General features: G+C 37.9%; 1 pseudogene; it reads right to left on the bottom strand.

Annotated features, from left to right (window-relative positions):
- Positions 1-4,618: 4,618 nt before the first annotated feature.
- On the bottom strand, positions 4,619-5,559 carry LOC120433514 (annotated as a pseudogene).
- Positions 5,560-5,842: the final 283 nt, after the last annotated feature.

Genomic DNA, 5,842 nt, shown 5'->3' with positions numbered 1-5,842 from the left:
GTTTTTCCATCTGTCCCTTTCTCCTGTTCATCATGTGGTTAGCTATCGCATCTTAAATTCCACTACTGCTGTTAAATGTTCTGATGCTTTTGTTCAGTTTTACCTCCTTATAACCATGTTCATTTATGGAGGAAAACACGTTTGCATGTCCATGTCCTTTATTTAAATGATCTTTTAGTATCTTTTAACACTTCAGTTCAAGATGCGAAGGCTGCCTATTTCTCAGACCTAGTTTCTAAGAGCAGAGGTAACCCTAAGGTATTATTTGACACCATTAGAGAAACTATTGCTCCTGCCCCACCTGCTGTCGCAGTTTCATCAAAAGAAGGTTATGAAAAAATTATTTCTTTCTTCGTTGGAAAACTCAGTAATGTGAGGAACAATATCTCTCCTTCTGTGTCTCTGTTGTCTGCTCTAACCCAAGCTAGGCGTGTTATTTTATATTTTACCTGTATCTTTGTTGTATCTTTATCTTTCAACCTATCGGTCCCTGTGTGCTTACAATTATCAATACCTTATTGGTTTCTGGTTAGATCCCTGTTTATTGCAAGAATGCTGTCATTTACCCACTGTTAAAAAAAACTAAGCTTGACGCTTCTCTTCTTAGGAGCTACAGACCAATTTCAAAATTACCATTCATTGCTAAGATTTTAGAAAAGGTTGTGGATAAGCAACTTATAGCTGTTTTAGATGAATACAGCATTCTGGATAAACTACAATGTGCCTTTTGTAGCGCTCACTCTACACTTCTTAGAGTGTCCAATGACAGGATAATGCTCTGTTTTGCTGATGTTGGACCTGACCTCTGCCTTTGATACTGTGGACCATCACATTGTGCTAGAAAGGCTGAAACACTGGGTGGGTATGTCAGGACTGGTTCGCATCTTGTGTGAACAATACTTTTCACTGGCTACTTCAAAGTATAGGTCCTCCTCTACTTTTCTGGTCTATGGTGTGCCACAAGGTTCCATTTTGGGGCCTTTATTGTTTCTGTTGTATATACCCCTTCTTCAGCACTTATTGAACACTTTTAAGGACATTTCTTATCACTGCTATGCAGATGATATTCAGTTATATATCTCCTTTATGCCCCAAGATGTCTCCAAACTACAGTTTTTGCATAGATGCATGGACTCCATTAGAGGTTGGATGGCTGATAACTTTCTTCAACTTCGACATTCAGGGCTCTGCATGGATAACCATCAACATATATCAGTTATCAGTTATCTTTTACATCCACACATCCTCAGCAGGTCCCTGAGGTCATGTGATCAGGGCTTGCTGGTTGTCCATCACACGAGGCTGAAAGGTGACAGAGCTTTTATAACAGTTGCCCCCAGATTGTGGAACTCTCTCCCTTTGAGCTTGAGATCTGTAGACTCAGTGGTCTCTTAAAAAAAAAAAAACAGCTAGAAACTCATCTTTTTAAACTTGCTTTTGGTTTTTGTTTTAGCTTCTCTGTGAAGACCTTTGTGATTTTTACCTTGAAAGGTGCTATATAAATAAAATTTTACTTACTTACTTACTTACTGTCCAACTCTTCATACTGGAGACCCTTTCTTGGAAATCTGCCACTATGATGGTAACTGGCCCCTGCTCTTCCAGTATTGCTCCATCTCCAGCCTTGGTCGTGCTGTTGTCATATTTTCCCCCTGCCACTGAGAGTAAACCTTGGCTGGTTCTGTGGAGAACAGCTGGTTTATTCTCCTGCCTTCTATTTCTCTGGTGTATCTCTTCAAGCAGCTGGGCAAGAGTGTGAGCCTTTGCTTGGCAGTTTCCATCGGTGATCGGTGTCTGGGCTGGTCAGCCTCCCTGCTGATGCAGTACCAGGGGCGGTCTGCTCATCTCCACCTCAAAATAAAGGGCACAATCTCTTGGGTCTGGGACCCAAACCCAGACCCAAGACTAACCCTAACCCCCCTCTGGGGGGTGCTGGTGCCTGGTGCCGGGAGTATAGAGTATGTTTGGGGAGTGTAAATGTGTGTACTGTGTTCATTTCTCTGTGTGCCCATGCTGGGTGAGTGCTGAGTATTCGTATATGTGTACATGAGGGTGGGAATGCAGTTTGTATGTACTTATGCCTGTTTATCTATGTCTATGTGTCAGGTCAGGTCCCCCTCTCTATGACATCTCAGGCCACCCCAGGTGTGGTCTCTGGGCCCGAGGCTTGGTCTGATTAGGCATTTCCGGTTTCTGGCAGAGCCTGCGGGTTTGTTGTTGCGGCCCACCTTAACAAGGGGTGGACGTTTCTCCAGCTTGCAGTGGAACAATTTGTGACCAAGTATGAAGCGAAAATTATGCAAATCAGCACCTGCATATCCACTGCAAGCTGTCCTCTGCCAGAAAGGTTGAGTGCCCAACTTGAATGCTCAGGTCGAGTCTGGGACAAGTTGCTGCCCCAAGTGGAGGAGGAGTATCTTCTTCTTGTTAACAAGACCTCTACTTTCGTGCTTCATGGTTCAGATAAAACTGAGGTTATTTTATTCAATAATTGGCTGACACCCTCTCTACTTTTAATACTTTTGGATGTTTATTTTATTTTTATTTTAGTAATTGATCTAGATGATTTACTATTCAAGAAAATGTCATTTTTAAAATGACATTTTCCACCACTCTGTTGTAACTCTTATTTTCCCACTCATAGAAAGTTGGTATAACAAAAATGATACAGGTATTCCAGTAGTGCTATTACAGGTCAAGCAAGTAATAGAAAACTTTAGAAAGATGTCACTTATAATGTTTGAATGGATGAATATAAGAACAATAAACCACATTTAATTATGTAAATATAGGTAGACATATCCAGTGTTGGTCAAGTTACTTGAAAAAAGAGTAATCCCGTTACTTTACTGATTACTTATTTTCAAAAGTAATTAGTTACTTAGTTACTTTCTAAAAACATGATACAAAACCTAAATAGGTAATAAAGCAATAGATCTTTCAGCCCAATTCTACTTCTTCTGCATAATCCATCATACAAAATGTAATCAAATGAAAAAGTCTCTTTTTAAAACTGGTTTTATTAGTTTTAACCTTTTAACTTTATGCATCAAGCAAAAATTAAATTATATGCAACATTCTCTGACAGGAAGAAATTTGTTTAACATGTAAACCTATTTTTTGCATATTCCAGCATATAAAATAAAATCGTTTTTTGTGTTTGCATTCACTCTTTCAAATAGATGCAAGTAAAGCACAGCAGAAAATAAATAAAATAAAAGACTCAGTGGCACTAAGTCCTGTTGTCCTTAAATCTATTTCACCTGTTTAGCAGGAGGTTTGCCCTGGTCCACGTGTGCCGCAGCGGTCATGTCAGTGGAAGAATCCGGGAGTTTCTCTGTGAATTTCATATTCCCGTGGCAGCGTACTTGGTGCCTTCTCAGAAGTTTAGGGGTTTTTTTTCACTGTAAAGGAAGTTTTCTTCCAACACAGTGTACAGCGAACACTAATATTTGTGTCACTTTTTACGGAATCCAACTCAAAGTAAGGTCAGTACTTCCACACTTTAAAAGCTGCACGGTCATTATCCATTGTTGATCTGCACACGTCTGTTACCACAGACATTGCACACGCTTATGTCATTGTCGTGCTTACGTCAATCTTGCAAACAAAATCACGGTTTAGTAACGCAGTATTGCAGCATGCTTACAGGAAAGAAACAGTAATCTAATTACCTTTTTTGCAATAGTAATCCCTTACTTTACTAATTTCTTGAAAAAAGAAATCACATTACTGCCCATCTCTAAACATATTCAGTGTTATAAAATTAAGGTTGTGATTGAAGAGAAGCTGGTTAGAAAATGGTTTCGAAGTAAAGGTGGTTTTATGTGGGTTTCATGCATATAGAGTTGTCTGACAGTAAAGCTACTTTTTCACACTTTTTCACACACAAGGTTGCCATACCAGTTTGCTTCAGCAGATTTTTGTCAGACACCCTTCCTGATGCAACACCACAGAGATTTGTTTCTCTTTGTGGGATCTTTCAGGTTCAAACCAGGGAACTTTCACTTAACAGCCAAAAGTATAAACCCCTTTGCCATGGAGCCACTCTGGACAGATGTCAGACAATAAAACCAGGAATGTGTGTACATGGCAACAGTTTTATTGTGAATTCACTTGGACTGAAATGCAACTGATGTTAGCACAGAAACATAGACAGATAAGACGATATCTGCTTACACTGAATGCATATTGGTTTCCCCACTGTATTGCAATCTAAATAATCCACCAGGTCTTCAGTTACTCTTATACAAACTGTTTATGATGTGCACAAGCATGATGGAGAAATATGATGGTTAATGGTGAATCTGAAAGGGTGTGTCACACACCTGTAAAAGTTTATTACAAAGAAATTTACAGAGATCATTTCTATTAAACCATAGGGAGCATGAAGGGAAAAACAAGGCAGGCAATATCTAGTATATGTAGTATCTACTACGCAGTATCTATTAGTACTCTGGGCTGTTTCACTTCATATTTTCTTGTACTTCCCCAGATATAATACACTAATATGAAAAATGTTCTGACTGAAAGTTGGAATGATTTGATTATGTAGAAAGAAAAGTGTTTTGAATAACTGCACAAAACTGGTTAACAACAAAATTAATTCACCTTAGCATTAAGTTTTAATACAAGGAATGATTTTGGCCTGAGAAAGCAGCTTATTTAAATGTTTAGAAATGTCCTTCATTTTAAGCCCATAAATGAATGGATTTAGCAGAGGCTGATAGAGCATTATTTGCAATGTCATTATTATGCGTGTGGTTTTTGGAAAATCTGATTTCACACGAGCTATGCTTATATCATACACAAAAAAGCTGAGTAACTGATTAAAACTAACATATGAGGTAAACAAGTCTCTGCAGTTTTCTTCCTAATTTCTTTACAACTTCGATGAGAAACTATAAATATTTTTGTGTATGTATAAACTATGAAGAGCATAGGAAGTACTGCAAGATCAATTAGAAGGAACACACCAAAGATGGTAATTAATCTTGATCTTTCACACTGAAGAGTGTAAACTGCATTATTACAAAATATTCCTTTTATATTAGAGTCACACAGTTTAGCTTCAGCACTCGCTATTGCTTGGACACCAATATGACAGGCAGGTACAAACCAAGCCATGACCAAGAAAATACTCACAGTGGTTTTTCTCATGATAGTTTGATATTCCAGAGGTTTACATATAGCCACATATCTGTCATAGGCCATGGCAGCTAATAGAAGAAACTCTGAACAACCTAGAGTATAAAACATAAAAAACTGAAAGAGACAGACTGAATATGTTGTGACTTGTTTTTCAGATAAAAAGTCAATCAGAAGTTTTGGGTAAACAGTTGTGCTGTAAAGAACAGAGTTCAGTAGCAAAGCTGCAATGAAAATGTACATAGGCTCATGGAGGTTTTTATGAATCCAGATGAGATACAGAATAGTAGAATTAGTGCAGATTATTAGAATATATAATGTAAACATAATGAAAAAGAAAACATATCTGTACTTGTTAATTTCTGTGTACCAGTCCAGAGTAAGATAGGTAACATTTGACTCTTCATCCATGAATTTTTGCAAAGACAAAACATTAAAAATACAGAACTTGTAAAGTAAAAATCCAAAACAAAAACAAACAAACAAAAACAAAATATACCAGTATTCACCTGCTGTTGTTTCTCCGGTTCATAAAAATATATGAACCTGAAATTTGTCTCTGAGCACCTTCATCAACCAAACACACACAGTGTATCATGTGTCTCTTTAAGGTTTTTGTCAGGTTGCCTCATCCTCAAGAGACAAGGATGTATGAGACATGTTTTTCAATCTCTTGTAATTGAGGCTTTAGGAG

The sequence above is a fragment of the Oreochromis aureus genome, linkage group 16 (genome assembly GCF_013358895.1).
Source record: "Oreochromis aureus strain Israel breed Guangdong linkage group 16, ZZ_aureus, whole genome shotgun sequence".
Lineage (NCBI taxonomy): Eukaryota > Metazoa > Chordata > Actinopteri > Cichliformes > Cichlidae > Oreochromis > Oreochromis aureus.
This window is presented reverse-complemented; position numbering and strand designations above follow the sequence as displayed.